This window comes from Pan troglodytes, chromosome 15 (assembly GCF_028858775.2).
Source record: "Pan troglodytes isolate AG18354 chromosome 15, NHGRI_mPanTro3-v2.0_pri, whole genome shotgun sequence".
In the NCBI taxonomy this organism is placed as follows: domain Eukaryota; kingdom Metazoa; phylum Chordata; class Mammalia; order Primates; family Hominidae; genus Pan; species Pan troglodytes.
In genome coordinates this window covers 71,021,482-71,040,925 of record NC_072413.2, presented here as the reverse complement: position 1 = coordinate 71,040,925, position 19,444 = coordinate 71,021,482, and the positions used below count along the sequence as shown (strand labels likewise).

The 19,444-nt window shown below is 44.3% G+C and overlaps 1 protein-coding gene and 1 long non-coding RNA gene across 3 annotated transcripts in view; one reads left to right on the top strand and one right to left on the bottom strand.

Annotated features, from left to right (window-relative positions):
* The window catches only part of RBM25 (RNA binding motif protein 25), a 64,540-nt gene extending 57,226 nt beyond the window's left edge, over positions 1–7,314 (bottom strand). Inside the window, exons 1-2 of one of the 2 annotated variants that reach the window (XM_063793629.1) lie at positions 6,840–7,034; positions 435–556 (exon numbers count right to left, since the gene is read on the bottom strand). The gene's annotated coding sequence lies outside the window, so the exon portion shown is untranslated. Of the gene's footprint in view, positions 1–434; positions 557–6,839 lie in introns of both variants that reach the window. The other variant, XM_001149216.6, reaches the window with a different exon arrangement.
* LOC104002098 (uncharacterized) lies at positions 6,077–8,670 on the top strand. The gene is made up of 2 exons (XR_008539042.2): positions 6,077–6,268; positions 6,761–8,670. It is a non-coding gene; the product is annotated as an uncharacterized LOC104002098 (long non-coding RNA).
* The last annotated feature ends 10,774 nt before the right edge of the window (positions 8,671–19,444 follow it).

Here is a 19,444-nt window from a genome sequence, read left to right as displayed (position 1 = left end):
TTGAACCTGGGTGGCAGGGGTTGCAGTGAGCCAAGACTGCGCCACTGCACTCCACCTTGGTGACAGAGCAAGACTCAGTTTCAAAAAAAAAATTAGCTGGGCACAGTGGCTCACCCCTGTAATCCCAGCACTTTGGGAGGCCGAGGCAGCCAGATCACTTGAGGTCAGGAGTTGGAGACCAGCCCGGCCAACATGGTGAATCCCCGTCTCTACTAAAATACAAAAACTAGCTCTACTAAAATACAAAAACTAGCGGGTGCCTGTAATCCCAGCTACTCAAGAGGCAAAGGCAGGAGATCACTTGAACTCGGGAGGCCGAGGTTGCAGTGAGCCGAGATCGCGCCACTGCACTCTAGCCTGGGTGACACAGTGAGACTCCGTCTCAAAAGAAAACAAACAAACAAACAAAATTAGCCAGGTGTGGTGGTGCGCACCTGTAATCCCAGCTACTCTGGAAGGTGAGGCCGGAGAATTGCTTGAACCTGGGAGGCAGATGTTGCAGTGAGCCGAGGTCGCGCCACTGCACTCCAACCTGAACGACAGAGTAAGACTCCGTCTAAAAAAAAAAAAAAGTAAAACTCTATATTCCTGGTATTTAAGTTATATTTTATGGTTTTTAAATGTGTAATTCATTCTGTAGAGTTAACCAGATATATTTAATTTTCGTTTATGCCAATATACCCATTCCATTCACTTCAAATTTTTCCATAACATATTCCCCTTTATTTGGAGCTGCCAAAACTTGCTTGTTGATAGGCTGGACTTCAAAGGTGAAGGCAAAAATACCAGTTAACGCCTAATTTTTATGGATATTCCTTTAAGATAATTGGCCTCTCCTGGGCGCGGTGGCTCACATCTGTAATCCCAGCACTTTGGGAGGCTGAGGCGGGCGGATCACAAGGTCAGGAGTTCGAGGCCAGACTGGCCAACATGGTGAAAGCCCGTCTCTATTAAAAATACAAAAATTAGCCAGGCATGGTGGTAGGCGCCCGTAGTCCCAGCTACTCGGGAGACTGAGGCAGGAGAATTGCTTAAACCTGGGAGGCAGAGGTTGCAGTGAGCTGGGACCGCGCCACTGCACTCCAACCTGGGTGACAGAGCGAGACTCCATTTCAAAACAAAAATAAAAAAAATTGGTCTCTCATGGAAAATCAGAAAACATTTCTCATCTTTGATAAATACTAATGTCCACTTTAAGCAGCCTAAAAGATTACCAACTACTTATTTCAACACAGGTTTATGTGTTTTGCCATGTGAAACTGATTGAGAATTAACTTTTATAATCATAAGCAAAGCTTATCTGTTACCTATAGATGATAAACGAAATAAATTATAATACATTGAAAGATGGTATGTACTTTGTAGAAAAATAAATTAGGGAAGAGAGCTATGGAGTAGTTTATTTTAAATACAGCGATTAGGCCTCACCAAGAAGGTGAAGATTAGAACAAAGATTTAAAAGAGGCAGAGGCAGGAAGCCCTATTCATATCTGGGGGAAAGAGACTTCCAAGCAAAGGAAAAGACAAATACAAAGAGGCTGAAGCAGGAATGGTGTGTTTGAGGGAGGAATAGCAAGGCCAACAGTATGACTGGAGCAGAATAAATGAAGAAAATCAGAAATAAATACTGAGTATTATGAGTAGAGTGTAGGGCTATGTAACACAATGTAAATAAACATTTTAGTTTTAACTCTGAATGAGGTGAAAATCATTTGAAGAGTTTCTGACTTGTCACATTTTAACAGTATCACTGGCCACTGTGTTAAGCCTGGAAGGGAACAGGATACAAGCAAGAGACTGGTACAATAATCCATATAAGAGATGGTAGCCTGGAGAGATGGTGGCCTGGAACAGGTGGTAGTGGTGAAAGTGCTATCAAGTTGTTGGATCCTGGATATATTTTGAAGGCAGCCAATAGGATTTGCTGAGGGATTGTATAATATGTGGGATTTAAGAGAGAGAAATGCAGAGTTATCTTATGGCACTGAAATCATTTCCATAGCATTTTTAAAAATATTGAAAGTACCTCACATTTTAGAAGGTTCAAAGCACCTTTTCCTGCTAAGTATGAAACTCTGGGCCGGGCGCGGTGGCTCAAGCCTGTAATCCCAGCACTTTGGGAGGCCGAGGTGGGTGGATCACGCAGTCAGGAGATCGAGACCATTCTGGCTAACACAGTGAAACCTCGTCTCTACTAAAAATACAAAAATTTAGCCGGGCATAGTGGCAGGTGCCTGTAGTCCCAGCTACTCGGGAGGCTGAGGCAGGAGAATGGCGTGAACCCGGGAGGCGGAGCTTGCAGTGAGCAGAGATTGTGCCACTGCACTCCAGCCTGGGCGACAGAGCCAGACTCCGTCTCAAAAAAAAAAAAAAGAAACTCTATAGCCCACGATAATAAAAACAGGAACCTGGGCCAGGTGCAGTGGCTCATACCTGTAATCCCGGCACTTTGGGAGGCCAAGGCATGCAGATCACTTGAGCTCAGGAGTTCAAGACCAGCCTGGGCGACATGGTGAAACCCCATCTCTACCAAAAATACAAAAAATTAGCCAGGTGTGGTAGCATGCACCTGTGGTCCCAGATACTCAGGAGGCTAAGATGGGAGAATCGCTTGAGCCTGGGAGGTGGAGGTTGCAATGAGCCGAGCTCACACCACTGCACTCAAGCCTGGGCGACAGAGTGAGGCCCCCCAAAAATTAAATAAAATAACAGAAACCTATGATAGAAGGGTTCCCTACCTCTAGTGTGGCGGTGGTCACACAAGTATATGCATTTGTCTAAACTCATTGAAATTAAAACAGATGCATTTTATTGTATGCAAATTTTCTCAAGAAATCTGGTCCAAAAAGAAACCCTGAAGACGTATCTCTAGTACTCAACATATGCATGCACTCAGCTTTTCTTTTTCACTTTTTTCTCTTTGAATCTTTCAAACTATTTTTTTCTGCACTCTTAAGAATACTGCAAGTATGCAAAATACAGCAAAACACTGCTAATAAGCATTCCTCTATTGTAGACTTATCTAGATAGAAACAAAATTATTTCTCCCAGGATAGATTATTTTAGACTAGCTCCATCAGTACACTACGTGCCAAATTTCTGAAATGATAATGAACTGAGATTCCTCTGAGCAAATATTCACATACAACTCACTCATTCATTCAATATCTACTTCCAATTATGTGTCAGGTCTGCAGGAATTATTCCTAGAAAAAAAAAGTGTTTTATGCCCAAAGAAGAATGGGAAATGCTTCACAGAAAAACTACTTTTACAGCAAAGCTTTTCAGAAGTATGAAAATACTCAACTGTTTGGAAATCTCCAAAAAAGAGTTGATCTTTTTCTGACATTGCCACTTTTGTTGTTTTACCATTTTCAATGATTAAAGACCAACACTCCTGTGCCTGCCTATAGTCACAGCTACGCAGGAGGATCGCTTGAGCCCTGGAGTTCTGGGCTGCAGCACACTACTGATCAGGTGTTCATGCTAAGTTCATTCGGCATTAATATGGTGACCTCCTGGGATGAGAGAGAACCACCAGGTTGCCAACAGAGAAGGGCAAAACTCCCAAACTGATCAATAGTGGTATTATGCCTGTGAATAGCCACTGCACTCCAGCCTGAGCAACACAGGAAGAATCCATCTTTTTAAAAACAAAAACAAGGCTGGGCACAGTGGCTCATACCTGTAATCCCAGCACTTTGGGAGGACGAGGCAGGTGGATCCTTTGAGCCTGAGTTCCAGACCCGCCTGGGCAACATGGTGAAACCCCATCTCTACCAAAAATACAAAAAAATAGCCAGGCATGGTGGCGTGCACCTGTGGTCCCAGCTACTTGGGAGGCTGGGGTGGGAGGATTGCTTAAGCCTGAAATGCAGAAGTTGCAGTGAGCCAAGATCGCAGCACTGCCCTCCAACCTGGGTGAAAGAGACCCCATCTCAAAAACCAAATAAAACAAAAAAGCAGCGCTATCTACTACTATCTATACAGAAAAATGAGTGCTTGCCTGAAACTGGGGTGGAACAGGGTGACTTGCAAACAGACAGAAAGAATCCTTTTGGGGTAATGGATGCATAACTTTGTATATTTACCAAAAATCATTGAATTGTGCACTTACAGGTGAATTTTCTATGTCAATATAGTTCATATAGCTGCCATTTTAAAAAAGGCATATTGGCCAAGTGCGGTGGCTCACGCAATCCCAACACTTTGGGAGGCCAAAGCGGGTGGATCACCTGAGGTCAGAAGTTCCAAGACCAGCCTGGACAACATGGTCAAACCCCGTCTCTACTAAAAATACAAAAATTAGCCAGGCATGGTGGCAGGCACCTATAATTCCAGCTTCTATGGAGGATGAGGCAAGAGAATTGCTTGAACCCGGGAGGCGGAGGTTACAGTGAGGTGAGATCGCGCCACTACACTCCAGCCTGGGTGACAGAGCGAGACTCCATCTCCAAAAAGGAAAAAAAAAAAAAAGTACACCAACTCAGAAAAATCGGCAAAATCTATTTAAGAACTGTAGATTAGGTATTTTATCAGTGTTAGTTTCCTGATTTTGATTGTTGTACTGTTGTTAGGTAAGACTAGTCCTAATTTTTAGAAAATACACTTAAGTATTTATGGGTTAAGGGGCATCACATCTGCAACTTACTAGCAAAACATTTCAGAAGAAACCTATGAAGAGAAGAGAAGGATAAAGCAAATTGGCAAAATGTTAACATTTGAGGAATCTGGTGAAAGATAGCTGAGATTTCTTTTGTACTATTCTTGCAACTGTTTTTGTAAATCTGAAATTATGTCTAAATAAAAAGTTAAAAGCCAATACCAATAATTCTGGGTAGTGGAATTTTGTTCTTCCTTTTAGTTTCAGCAACTTTCAATTTTCAAAAAAAGGTAGAAAAGCTATTTAAGAATCAAAAATCCCCTTCTGTGAATGGCAGTGATAGTGTCTGAAAAGTCAATCAAGAGATCTCTAAAATACAGACTGTTTTAGCAAGATGTTAAGATTGATAAATGATTCCTTTGCTTCCAAAGCTATAAAATAATGTAAATTTTCACTAAATTATGTGTAAATAAGAAAAGTAAACTGCTAATTTGTCTGTGGACAAAAACATAACTTGAAAATTCCAAATTCCTGTTAGGTCTGAAGTAGTTACCCAATGTTAACATGGACTAGTTTTACTTTAAAAATACATTCAGAAGGCCGGGCACGGTGGCTCACGCCTGTAATCCCAGCGCTTTGGGGCCGAGGCGGGCGGATCACGAGGTCAGGAAATCGAGACCATTCTGGCCAACACAGTGAAACCTCGCCTCTATTAAAACTACAAAAATTAGCCGGGCGTGGTGGCGCGCGTCTGTAGTCCCAGCTACTCAGGAGGCTGAGGCAGGAGAATCGCTTGAACCTGGGAGGCGGAGGTTGCAGTGAGCCAAGATCGTGCCACCGCACTCCAGCCTGGGCAACACAGCAAGACTCCATCTTAAAAAAAAAACAACAACAACAACACAAAACAAAAAAAAATTTACAGAGTCAGGGTTGGACTCCTACATTTCATTGAAAATCCTTAAATAACAAATTATGTCAATATAGATTTAAATGCTTATGTGTGTTACCTGGATACTGCACGAAGGATTTTACATACGTTTTTCTCAATCCCCAACCCCAATAACGTATAGATACTACTATAAATTCATTTTACAGAGGAACAAAAACCAAAGCTTAAAAGAAAAAAGAAAAAGAAAAACCAAGGCTTTAAGTTAAATGAATTAGAATACTAAACGATTCACTTGAATCATGAGTAACTTATGACCAACTTAATCCCTTTCAAGTCCTCTGAATGTTTTTGGAAATAGCCTTTAAAAAAATTAAAAGCTCCAAAGACAATACAAAAATTATTTATACATTACTGCCCACGGCCTAATACACAGAGTACTTCACACTAATACAGCAGTAGGGTGCAACAGAGGTCCAATCTCTTCCCTTCTCTTGGCTCCACTCTGCCCAGTATCAAAATGGCATTTCCATGGCAATACAAATCCATATTACATAACCTCCGAAAAATCTTCATAGTCCTACGTCTATTCCGGAAAACCGTATTTAGAAGCATGATTGACGACCAAAGAAAAATGAGAAAGTAACATTTTAATGTGGAGCTTGGTAATCGCCTAGAATGAATGGCGATATACAGTTTACTGCACCCTCCAATGCGCAAAAGAGGCAGGATGGCAAAATTCATGACTATCTTAAGCAAGCAAGGAGACGGCTAAAAAGGTAGGTATTAGCTCAATTCCAAGGGGGTGGGGCCCAGTTCACTTGGTGGCGGGCTCTAGATGGCCAAAGAGGAAGGGAAAGATATCCGTTGGTGGCCAGCACCTCGCTAAAAAGGGTGGGTAGAGGCTAACTTCAAGGCAACGGCTGGGGCGAGAGTGTCCCAGGCCCGAAAACCTACTGTGGGGCTCCGGTAAGTAAGGGGGCTCAGGGAAGGGCTCCCCTGGGGCAGATCGATCGTTTTGTATCTAACGTTGAGCCTAGGAGGGGCAGAGACGATTCACTCCGCGGCGGAACGTGGAAGGGAAAGGGAAAGTGGGCGACAATGCAAGACGGAAAGCTCAAGCCGTAGGTCTGGCCTCCACCAGCTATGGCTGGGCCCACAGCTTTTCCAGGCCTTAGCGAAGAGGAGAAACCAAGCCTCGTGCCGACCCCTCCCCCACCCCCGCCTCCGCGCCCCCCCCTTACCTCTACCCCACCCTGGCGCTTTCGCAGCCACCCCGGCTTTTCCTCCTCCACCAGCTGAGGCACCCGGTCTCCCGGTTTCCACACGCGTTCAGAGACACAAACTCACCCGCCGCTGAGGAAACGGTACTGCCTTCGCGACCTTCTGGGATCCAGGTTACGAGTGCGCTCCACTGGTTCGAGATTTCTGCCCGTCGCTCGCCAGGGAGACTGAGTGCCCAAGCGCCTACTCGCACAGGCCGCAAATACAGCCGCGCTGCGCGGGGAGCTGCTGGAGGTCTTCCTCTTGCCCGGCGTGCACTGCGGCCGGGGGCGGGGAGCGCGGAACCATAGAGAAGAACGTATATAGATCGTCTCCGCTGTTGGCTCTGACTCACCAAGCCGAGACGAATAACCATAGAGAAGCAGCGTCTAGCGGTTACTAGAAAGGCCCGAGCTGTAAATTATGACCCACCATGTTTGATTGGAGCCGACTGAATCTTACGACTACGGGACGCCATCTTGAGGTCAAGGTTCCGGCTGGGCACGGCGCGAGGAGTGTTAGAGGATTTCTCACTTTTCGTAGTTTTTCGGGGGGTAGAACCTTGCTTTGTGATTCCTTGAGGTTCGAGGAACTGATAACTGGGCGCGATCCGCAACCTTAGTGTTAAACCCCAAGTACTGTTATAACAACTACTCGAGATCAACAAATAATTGGCAAAGGCTGTGGAGGTTTTTTGAAAAGCAAAAGCTTATGCGTAGTTGTAGGGCCAAAGAGGTGGCTAGAAGATGTTTGGAAAAACGTGAAAAGTCCTGTAATACTAGTTAACACAGCTTTCGTTCTGTAATCTAAACGTGCTAAAAGAACTTAGCTTAAGTTAATGGAAATGAATAAAATTAATCATAAATGATTACGTTATTCAAATTGTGGACCTTATAGGCAATATCTAGTTATACGCCTTTCTCAACTGCTTGCCTCTAGGAAGGCATAAAACGTATTCAGTATAAAGTTATTGCCTCCCTGAGTTCCTGGTGCTGTGTTAAGTGCTGGAAGTATGAAGGCAAATGGAAGTGAGATTTGTTCCTGTCCTGCAAGAACGTGAGCCAGGTGAAATAGATGACAAACCATGACCAGCCTAATATAAAATTGAAACATACTACACACTTCCTGCCTGCCTCCCCTACTTAATTTTACTCTAAAGCACTCATAACCATCTATCATAACATACATTTTTCTTGCTGATTTTATGGTCCGTCACTACCCCCACTAGAATGTGAATGTAAGCAATGCATGGATTGCCTGTTTTGTGCAAGAACAGGTCCTGGTACATAGCAAGCGCTCAATAAATATTTGTTGAGTGACAGAAATGATTACCGGCCGGGCGCGGTGGCTCACGCCTGTAACCCCAGCACTTTGGGAGGCCGAGGCGGGTGGATCACCTGAGGTTAGGATTTCGAGGCCACCCTGGCCAACATGGCAAAACCCCGTCTCTACTGAAAATACAAAAATAAACCAGGCGTGGTGGCAGGCGCCTGTAATCCCAGCTACTCGGGAGGCTGAGGCAGGAGAATCGCTTGAACCCTGGAGGCGGAGGTTGCAGTGAGCCGAGATGGCACCACTGCACTCCAGCCTGGGCAACAAAGCGAGACATTGTCTCAAAAAAAAAAAAAAAAAAAAAAAAAAAAAACAGAAAAGAAATGATTAACATATGATGAGTACCAATAGAACACAAAATTTAGTGGGAGCACAAATGAGAAAGTAGCAGTAATTACTACCATCTGCAAAATTTACATCCTTCTATACTTCTGCTTGCTAGGTTTCCTTACCATTAACTAAAGTTAATAATACCTTTGGCTGTGCGTGATGACGAGTGCTTGTAGTCCCAGTTACTTGGGAGACGAAATTAACTTATGTATGTTTGTACTTTGTTCAGTAAAGTGCTATTCAAATTTATAGTTTTTATAGTGCTACTCTCTAATGCTATTTATTGTTTGTAAATAAAATGAGTTTCTTTTTTTTTGTTTTGTTGTGTTTTTGTTTTTTGAGGAGGTGTCTCTGTTTCCCAGGCTAGAGTGCAGTGACGTGATCTTGGCTCACTGCAATCTCTGCCTCCCAGTTCAAGCGATTCTTGTGCCTCAGCCTCCCCAGTAGCTGGGATTATAGGCGTGGGTCACCATACCTGGCTAACTTTTGTATTTTTAGTAGAGATGGGGTTTCACCATGTTGGCCAGGTTGAATCATCTCCAACTCCTGACCTCAGGTAATCCGCCCACCTGGACCTCCCAAAGTGCTGGGATCAAAGCTGTGAGCCACCATGGCCACCCAAGAGTTTGTGCCTATTTATAACAAAAGGCATAAACAGAAATCTCAGATTAATCTGTGTCCCTTTTTATTATTAGAAACATTTTATATGAATTTGTGTTTACTGTGTAATAAAGGGAGCCCTCAGGCAACAATTTGCTAACTTTCCTACCTTAGACAATTTGTTGCTGATGTTCATGCAGCATCCATTCCCCTTGCCTTTAGTAATGAACCCTCCACATTTTTTAAAAGAAACCATCTTGGCCGGGTGCGGTGGCTCACGCCTGTAATCCCAGCACTTTGGGAGGCCAAGGCAGGCAGATCACGAGGTCAAGAGATCAAGACCAGCCTGACCAACATGGTGAAACCCCGCCTCTACTAAAAATACAAAAATTAGCTGGGCTTGGTGATGTGTGCCTGTAGTCCCAGCTACTTGGGAGGCCAAGGCAGGAGAATCGCTTGAACCTGGGAGGCAGAGGTTGCAGTGAGGCGAGATTGCGCCACTGCACTCCAGCCTGGGCAACAGAGCAAGACTCTGTCTAAAAAAAGCCAGGCGCAGTGGCTCACACCTGTAATCCCAGCACTTCAGGAGGCGGAGGCGGGTGGATCACCTGAGGTTAGGAGTTCGAGACCAGCCTGGCCAACGTGGCGAAACCCTGTCTCTACTAAAAATAACAAAAATTAGCTGGGCGTGGTGGCAGGCGCCTGTAATCCCAGCGGCTCAGGAGGCTGAGGCAGGAAAATCGCTTGAACCCAGCAGGCAGAGGTTGCAGTGAGCCGAGATCGCGCCATTGCACTCCAGCCTGGACAACAAGAGCAAAACTCGGTCTAAAAAAAAAAAAAAAGAAAAGAAACCATCCTTCCACTACTCCAGATCCATGTACTTTGGATAGGAAGTCCCAACTCTAACCAGACAGCCTTAGGACATGGGAGTAAACTTACAACCTAATCAAAACCTGATAATTTAGTCACCCCTCCCTTTTTTTTTTTTTTTTGTTTTTTTTTTTTTTTTGGTACTAGCCACTGTTTAAAGCATTTTGCAAATATCAACTCCTTTAATCCTCATAACAACCCCCTGAAGTAAGAACTATTGTGATACAAATGAAGAAACCAAGGCTTGCAAAAATTAACCTATCAAAGGCTACAAAAATAGTAAGTGAGCCAGTCTGGTTCCTGAGTTCGTGCTCTGGAACATTATACTGCTTCATCCTTTCAGGAATAATCCTAAAAAGAAGGGGAGGGGTCTCTATATTTTTCATTTAAATTGATTTTTTTTTTTTTCAATTTAAGCTTAGGAGGATTTAAGCTTCGAATAGATGGGGATGAGAATGAAATCACAGAGAAAGCAGAAGTAAGACAGGGTGAGAGATTTTTGACAATATCAGTTGAGAAAATGGTTCACTCATTCATTTTGTTTGTTTTTTGGTTTGTTATTGCTGTTGTTATTTGAGATAGGGTCTCCCTTTGTTGTCCCGGCTAGAGTGCAGTGGCATGATCACGGCTCACTGCAGCCTCAACTTTCCAGGCTCCAGCGATTCTCCCACCTCAGCCTCCCAAAAGCCAGGATTACACTGAGCCCGGCTGGCTCAGCTACTCCTAAAGCCAGCTGTTCTAGGCTTATCAGTATGTAACCCAATACATTACTTTTCCGAAATCAGTTTGAGTTGAGTTTTCTATTCCTTACACAGAAAGAACTCTAAATGATACACTTATATACCACTTGTAGAGAACAAGCCAAGCCATTCATTTGCAATGCCAGTTATCCTCCTTCTATTTTTTTCTTACAAATCCTTGCTAAGGAAACTGTAGATAATTAATTTGGATATTACATTCTGTGTGCATTTGGACACCATTCTTTTTTTTTTCTTTTTTTTTTTTTTTTTTTTTTTGAGATGGAGTTCTGTTCTCATTGCCCAGGCTGGAATGCAATGGCATGATCTCGGCTCACCGCAACCTCCGCCTCCCGGGTTCAAGCGATTCTCCTGCCATAGCTTCCCAAGTAGCTGGGATTACAGGCACACGCCACCATGCCGAGCTAATTTTGTATTTTTAGTAGAGGTGGGGTTTCTCCATGTTAGCCAGGCCGGTCTCCAACTCCCGACCTCAGGTGATCCACCCGCCACAGCCTCCCAAAATGCTGGGATTACAGGCATGAGCCACCACACCTGGCCTGGACCCTATTCTCATTGGCCACATCTGACCCAACTAAACAGCAGCATACCAGGAAAAATGTTGTTTAGCTGGAACTGAGCAGATCTTCTCAAAAATTGAAACTGGAGCCCAGCACAGTAGCACACACCTGTAGTCTCAATCATGAGGAGAGAGGATTGCTTGTGTGTGTGTGTGTTTGCGTGTGTATGCATGGCCATCATTATATATATGTATATATATATAAATACATATACGTACATAAATATACATATATATACAATGCCATTATATAGTACATAATGGCATAAAATATATAAATATAATACATATAATGCCATTATATATATAATATATGTGAATATATATAATATATATGTGTATATAGAGAGAAGAAGATAGAGGAAGCACATTAACACAGAATCTAGAGATCAAGGCTGGACTCCCCAGCAAGGTGGAGTAACTGAAGTTTACCAAGTTAAGTCAGGACTCTGAAAGGATGTTAAAGTGCTCCCTTGTTAGTAATAGTCCTAGGCTCTTGACAGAAGCAAACATAGTTCCCATGGAGAAAGGAATCCCTAATTTAGGCTTCAGGATTCTGATATCAAATGTGAGCTTAAAATTTTAAAATGCAGGCCAGGCATGATGGCTCACGCCTGTAATTCCAGCGCTCTGGGAGGCTGAGGCGGGTGGATCACCTGAGATCAGGAGTTTGAAACCAGCCTGACCAACATGGAGAAACCCTGTTTCTACTAAAAATACAAAACTTAGCCAGGTGTGGTGGCACTCACCTGTAGTCCCAGCTATTTGGGAGGCTGAGGCAGGAGAATTGCCTGAACCCAGGAGGCAGAGGTTGCAGTGAGCCAAGATGGCACCACTGCACTCCACCCTGGGTGACACAGCGAGACTTAGTCAAAAAAAAAAAATGGGCAATGTGGCTCACACCTGTAATCCCAGCACTTTGGGAGGCTGAGGCAAGCGGATCACCAGAGGTCAGGAGTTTGAGTCCAGCCTGACCAACATGGAGAAATCCCGTCTCTACTAAAAATACAAAAAATTAGCCAAGCATGGTGGTGCATGCCTATAATCCCAGCTACTCAGGAGGTTGAGGCAGCAGAATCGCTTGAACCTGGAAGGTGGACGGTGTGGTGAGCCAAGATCACGGCATTGCACTCCAGCCTGGGTAACAAGAGTGAAACTCTGTTCAAAAAAAAAAAAAAAAAGGCCAAGGGCCAGGCATGGCAGCTCGCACCTCTAATCCCAGCACTTTGGGAGGCCGAGGAGGTGGATTGCTTTGAGCTCAGGAGTTCAAGACCAGCCTGGCCCACATGGTGAAACCCCATCTCCACTAAAGTACAAAAATTAGCCGTGCGTGGTGGCACACGCCTGTGGTCCCAGCTACTCAGGAGGCTAAGGCAGGAGAATCAGGTGAACTTGGGAGGTGGAGGTTGCAGTGAGCTGAAATCGCTCCACTGCACTCCAGCCTGGGCAACAGAGTGAGACTGTCTAAAAAAAATTAAAGTGCCAAGAATATTAGGAATGAGCCACCATAAATGCAGCATCACACACACATACACACATGTGCACACACAAAACCAACAGACTTAAATTCCCAATTCAGATATTGAAATATTAGATATGGAATATAAAAAGACTACATAGGAAATCTTTAAAGGGATTTTTCTTAGGCTGAGGACAGTGGCTAATGCCTATAATCCCAGTGCATTGCAAGGCCAAGACAGGAGGATCACTTGAGTCTTGGAGTTTGAGACCAGTCTGGGCAACATAGGGAGACTCTGTTTCTAAAAAAATTTTTTTTGTACTTAGCCAGGCATGGTGGGGCACAGGTCAAGGCTGCATGAACCATGATCACACCATTGTACTTCACCCTGGGTGACAGAGTGAGACCCTGTCCCACTCTGTAGAAGAAATAAGTAAATAAATAAATAAATTAGTCATCAATAGATGTTGAATTTTATGGAATTCTTTTTTAGCAATTGTTGAAATGAACATATTAATTATCAATGATAAAACCTTAAAACTTTGAGAACATCTTATGAATTCATGATAGGGAAAGATTTCTTTCTTTTTTTCTTTTTTTTGAGACGGAGTTTTACTTTGTCACCCAGGCCGGAGTGCAGTGGCGTGATCTTGGCTCACTGCAACCTCTGCCTTCCAAGTTCAAGGAATTCTCCTGCCTCAGCCTCCCAAGTAGCTGGGATTACAGGCACCCACAACCACGCCCAGCTAATTTTCGTATTTTTAATAGAGACGGGGTTTCACCTTGTTGGCCAGGCTGGTCTCAAACTCCTGACCTCAAAAGTGATCTGCCCGCCTCGGCCTCTCAAAGTGCTAGGATTACAGCCATGAGCCACTGTGCCCCGACAGGAAGGATTTCTTAAGGAAGATACTATAAGCATAACCTAAACAGAAAAGATTGACAAATCCAACTATATTAAGAACTTTTGATATATTGAAAGTCACCATCAAAAAAAAATGTTGGCCGGGCGCGGTGGGTCACGCCTGTAATCCCAGCACTTTGGGAGGCCAAGGCGGGTGGATCACGAGGTCAGGAGATCAAGACCATCCTGGCTAACACAGTGAAACCCTGTCTCTACTAAAAATACAAAAAAATTAGCCAGACGTGGTGGCGGGTGCCTGTAGTCCCAGCTACTCGGGAGGCTGAGGCAGGAGAATGGCGTGAACCCGGGAGGTGGAGCTGGCAGTGAGCTGAGATCGTGCCACTGCACTCTAGCCTGGGTGACAGAGCAAGACTCTGTCTCAAAAAAAAAAAAAAAAAATCTTGAATATGGAACATGAGCACAGGGAAAGGAAATAGCATTGCACTTATAAGCACTGCACTTTAAGTAGAAAATACAATGTCTTAAGTAAAACTGTATTTAATATTGGCAAAAAAGGCCAGGCACAGTGGCTCACGCCTGTAATCCCAGCACTTTGGGAGGCCGAGGCGGGCAGATCACAAGGTTAGGAGATCGAGACCATCCTGGCTAACACGGTAAAACCCCGTCTCTACTAAAAAATACAAAAAATTAGCCTGGCGTGGTGGCGGGCGCCTGTAGTCCCAGCTACTTGGGAGGCTGAGGCAGGAGAATGCTGTGAACCCGGGAGGTGGAGCTTGCAGTGAGCTGAGATTGCGCCACTTCACTCCAGCCTGGGCGACAGAGCGAGACTCCGTCTCAAAAAAAAAAAAAAATACAAACATTAGCCGGGCATGGTAGCATGTGCCTGTAATCCCAGCTGCTTGGGAGGCTGAGACAGGAGAATCGCTTGAACCTGAGAGGTGGAGGTTGCAGTGAGCCGAGATCGTGCCCCTGCACTCCAGCCTGGGCAACAGGGCAAGACTCCATCAAGATGAAAAGAAATGAAATGACATGACATGACATGACATGAAATGAAATGCAAAAAAATCTGTATATAACACCATTAATACAAAGCTCCAACCTTGGCATAACTAATAATCTATTGTGTAGAAAAACATATACATGGGATAAGACTATATATTTTTTAAAAACCAAAGAAATAGTTAATAGAAAATTCAAGATAGGCTGGGCACGGTGGCTCATGCCTGTAATCCCAGCACTTTGGGAGGCCGAGGCAGGTGGATCATGGGGTCAGGAGTTCGAAACTAGCCCAACTAACATGGTGAAACCCCATCTCTACTAAAAATACAAAAATAGCTGGGCGTGGTGGCAGGCGCCTGTAATCACAGCTACTCAAGAGGCTGAGGCAGGAGAATCGCTTGAACCCAGGAGGTGGAGGTTGCAGTGAGCCGACATCGCGCCACTGCACTCCAACTTGGGCAAGAGAGCCAGACTCTGTCTCAAAAACAAAACAAAACAAAACAAAACAAAACAAAATCTAAGATAGTGTTTCCCTCTTGGAGGGAGAAAATGTAATGAGACTGAAAAAGCACACACGGGTAGCCAATATGATTTCTGTAATGTTCTAGTTCATAAGCTTAGTGATGGATTGACTGATTTTATTATTATCTTCATAATTTACATTAAATTTTTTAATGTACCAAATATTACACAATTTTTCTTTGCTTTCTTTCTGTTTTTTTTTTTTTTTTTTTTTGAGACAGAGTCTTGCTCTGTCACCCAGGCTGGAGTGCAGTGGTACAATCTTGGCTCACTGCAACCTCTACCTCCTGGGTTCAAGCAATTCTCCTGCCTCAGCCTTCTGAGTAGCTGGGATTACAGGGCTCCTGTAACCATGCCTGGCTAACTTTTGTATTTTAGGTAGAGACAGGGTTTCACCTTGTTGGCCAGGCTGGTTGCTGGTCTCAAACTCCTGACCCCAAGTGATCCACCCACCATCTCAGCCTCCCAAAATGCTGGGATAACAGACATAAGCCACTGTGCCTGGCCTTTCTTTTTTTCTTTTTTTAATTTTGAATCTTTAATTTCCGTTTTCACGTATTTTCTTCTTGCTTCCAAAAGGAAAGGAGTGTGTAGCTCTGTCGCCTGTACATCATCCATGGCCCCTGGGTTGGGGTGGAGTATTTTTATTTTTATTTTTATTTTTTTTGAGACAGGGTCTCACTTTGTCATCCAGGCTGGAATGCAGTGGTGTAATCACAGCTCACTGCAACCTCGACCTCCTGAACTCCAGAGATCCTCCTTCCTCAGCTTCCAAAACAGCTGGGACTACAGGCACATGCCACCACACCCAGCTAGTTTTTTCTAGTTTTTATAGAGACAGTGTCTCCCTATGTTGTTCAGGCTGGTCTCAAACTCTTGGGCTCAAGCGATCCACACACCTCAGCCTCTCAAAGTCCTAGGATTACTGAGGATTACTGGCGTACTGGTGTGAGCCCCTGCACCTAGCCTTTGCTTTTTTTTTTTTTTTTTTTGAGAGGGAGTCTTGCTCTATCCCCCAGGCTGGAGTGCAGTGAGCCACTCAGCTCACTGCAACCTCTGCCTCCCAGGTTCAAGTTATTCTCCTACCTCAGCCTCCCAAGTTCCTGGGATTACAGGCACATGCCACCGTGCCCAGCTAATTTTTGTATTCTTTTTTTTTTTTAAGTAGAAATAGGGTTTTCACTATGCTCGCCAGGCTGGTCTCAAACCCCTGACCTCAAGTGATCTGCCTGCTCCAATCTCCCAAAGTGCTGGGATTACAGGCATGAGCCACCATGCCTGGCCTGCTTTTTAAAAATTTTGCCAGTATATAGAACTCTACTTCATTTTAAAAACTGATATTATTTTTAAAACTCCTACATTGTATTCCTAATATGGTTGTGTCATAGTGTATCATCTAGGAGGCTTTCAGAAGCAAGTACCAGACAATCCAACTCAAACTAGCTTAAACAATAAACAATGGGCCGGGCACGGTGGGTCACATCTGTAATCCCAGCACTTTGGGAGGCCAAGGTGGGCAGATCACCTGAGGTCAGGAGTTCAAGACCAGCCTGGCCAACATGGGGAAACCCCATCTCTACTAAAAATAAAAAAAAAATTAGCCTGGCGTGGTGGTGGGCACCTGTAATCCCAGCTACTTGGGAGGCTGAGACAGGAGAATGGCTTGAACCCAGGTGGCGGAGGTTGCAGTGAGTGGAGACCGCGTCATTGCACTCCAGCCTGGGCAAGAAGAGTGAAACTCCATCTCAAGAAAATAAACAAACAGGGTGCGGTGGCTCACACCTGTAATCCCAGCACTTTGGGAGGCCAAGGCGGGTGGATCATGAGATCAGGAGATCGAGACCATCCTGGCTAACATGGTGAAACCCCGTCTCCACTAAAAAATACAAAAAAATTAGCCGGGCGTGGTGGCGGGCGCCTGTAGTCTCAGCTGCTTTGGAGGCTGAGGCAAGAGAATGGCGTGAACCCAGGAGGCAGAGCTTGCAGTGAGCCGAGATCGTGCCACTGCACTCCAGCCTGGGCGACAGAGCGAGACTCTGTCTCAAAAAAATTAAAATAAAATAAAATAAAAAGAAAAAAGAGAAAACAAACAAAACCAATAAGGAAATGTATTGGCTTGTCCAGCAGAAAGACTAGATAGGCTGCTCTTCAGGGTTGGGTCATCCACAGACTGAATAATTTCATCAAGAATGAGGTTCTTCCTGTCTCTCTGTTTTCCTATCTCTGCTCTACCATCTACAGTGTGGGCCTCATTCTAAGTCTGACTTCCCTAATGCTCAGAAGATGGCTATGTTGAGTCCACAAACTTTTGAATTCAGAAACAAGATTGAGTTGATTTCAGAAGCTCTCCCAGAAGATCAAGAAAGAACTTTCCAGGATCTCCAGGAACCTGAATTGAGTCATACGCCAAAGTGAGTTTCATGCTCTTTGGCAAAACAATCATTGGCAGGATAGATGTAAGTACACTTAGGCAATTATACCTATCCTTTGAGCCACTGGTGAGGTCAGCTTTCTCTGGGACTTTGGGCCTCAGAGGAAAGGTGGATATTTGCATAAAATTATAATTTTGTTAGAAAAGAGGAAGAAGGAAATGGATACTGAGAAGGCAACTATCATCCACTATGCAATTTAATCATTCCCTTAATTATGGACATTTGTTTCCAATTTGTAGACATGTAAACAATCCTGCAATTACCATCTTTGTACATGCTTTCTTCTAAATTTGTGCGTGTAATTCTCTACCGCTGATACCTACAAGTGGAAACTCAAGGTAGAAGGCTATGCTAATTTTGAAATTTAAATATATATTACCAAATAGCTCTGCCAAAGAGGTATACCAATTATATTTCTTTTTTTCTTTCTTTCTTTTTCTGAGACAGGGTCTTGATCTGTCACTTAGGCTGGAGTGCAGTGGCATAATCACAGCTCACTGCAGCCTCAACCTCCCTGGCTCAAGTGATCCTCCCAAGTAGTTAGGACCTTAACATTTTTTTGTAGAGACAAGTCCTCACTATGTCGACCAGGCTGGTCTCAAACTCCAGTGCTCAAGTGATCTTTCCCGCTTGGCCTCTCAAAGTTCTGGGATTACGAGTGTAAGCTACCACATTTGGCCCCCAGTTATATTTACTTTTATTTATTTATTTGAGATAGGGTCTTGCACTGCCACTCAGGACATTTTCTCTCCCCCAAATAGAAACTCCACAAATATGAAGCAGTCATTCCTTATTATCTACTCCCACAGTCCTGAGCAACCACAAACCCACTTTCCATCTCTATGAATTTGCCTATTCTGGGTATCATAGTATATGTGGCCTTTTGTATCTGGCTTCTTTTACTTAGCATAATACTGTTAAGGTTCATCCATGGTGTAGCATTTATCACTACCTCATTCCTTTTTTTTGAAATGGAGTTTTGCTATCATTGTCCAGGCTGGAGTGCAATGGCGCAATCTAGGTTCACCTCAACCTCTGCCTCCCGGGTTCAAGCAATTCTCCTGCCTCAGCCTCCCAGGTAGCTGAGATTACAAGCATGAGCCACCACGCCCAGCTAATTTTATATTTTTAGTAGAGACAGGGTTTTTCCATGTTGGTCAGGCTGGTCTCGAACTCCCGACCTCAGCTGATTCCCCCACCTCTGGCCACCACACTGGCCGACTTCATCTTAAAACAAACAAACAAACAAACAAACGGCCAGGTGCGGTGGCTCACACCTGTAATCCCAGCACTTTGGGAAGCTGAGGCGGATGGATCATGAGGTCAGGAGTTCAAGACCATCCTGGCCAACATGGTGAAACCCCATCTCTAATAAAAATGCAAAAATTAGCCGGGTGTGGTGGCAGATGCCTGTAATCCCAGCTGCTTGGGAGGCTGAGGCAGGAGAATCGCTTGAACCCGGGAGGCGGAGGTTGCAGTGAGCCGAGATTGTACCACTGCACTCCAGCCTGGGTGACAAGGGTGAAACTCCGTCTCAAAAAAAAAAAGAAAAAGAAAGAAAGAGAGAAAGAAAGAAAGAAAGAAAGAAGAAAGAAAGAAAGAGAAAAAATAAATGGTGGTGGGGGGGGATTCTTGCTAGATTACCCAAGCTGTTCTTGAACTCCTGGGTTCCAGTGATCCCTCCTCAGCCTCTTAAGTAATGGAATTACAGGCACAAGCCACCATACCTAGCTCCAGAGCTTTTGATGTTGATAAAATCTAATTTATCTTTTTTTTTTTTTTTGAGACAAAGTCTTACTCTTGTCCCCAGGCTGGAATGCAATGGCGTGATCTTGGCTCACTGCAACCTCTGCCTCCCGGGTTCAAGTGATTCTCCTGCCTCAGCTTCCCAAGTAGCTGAGATTACAGGCACCTGCCACCATGCCCGGCTAATTTTTGTATTTTTAGTACAGATGGGGTTTCACCATGT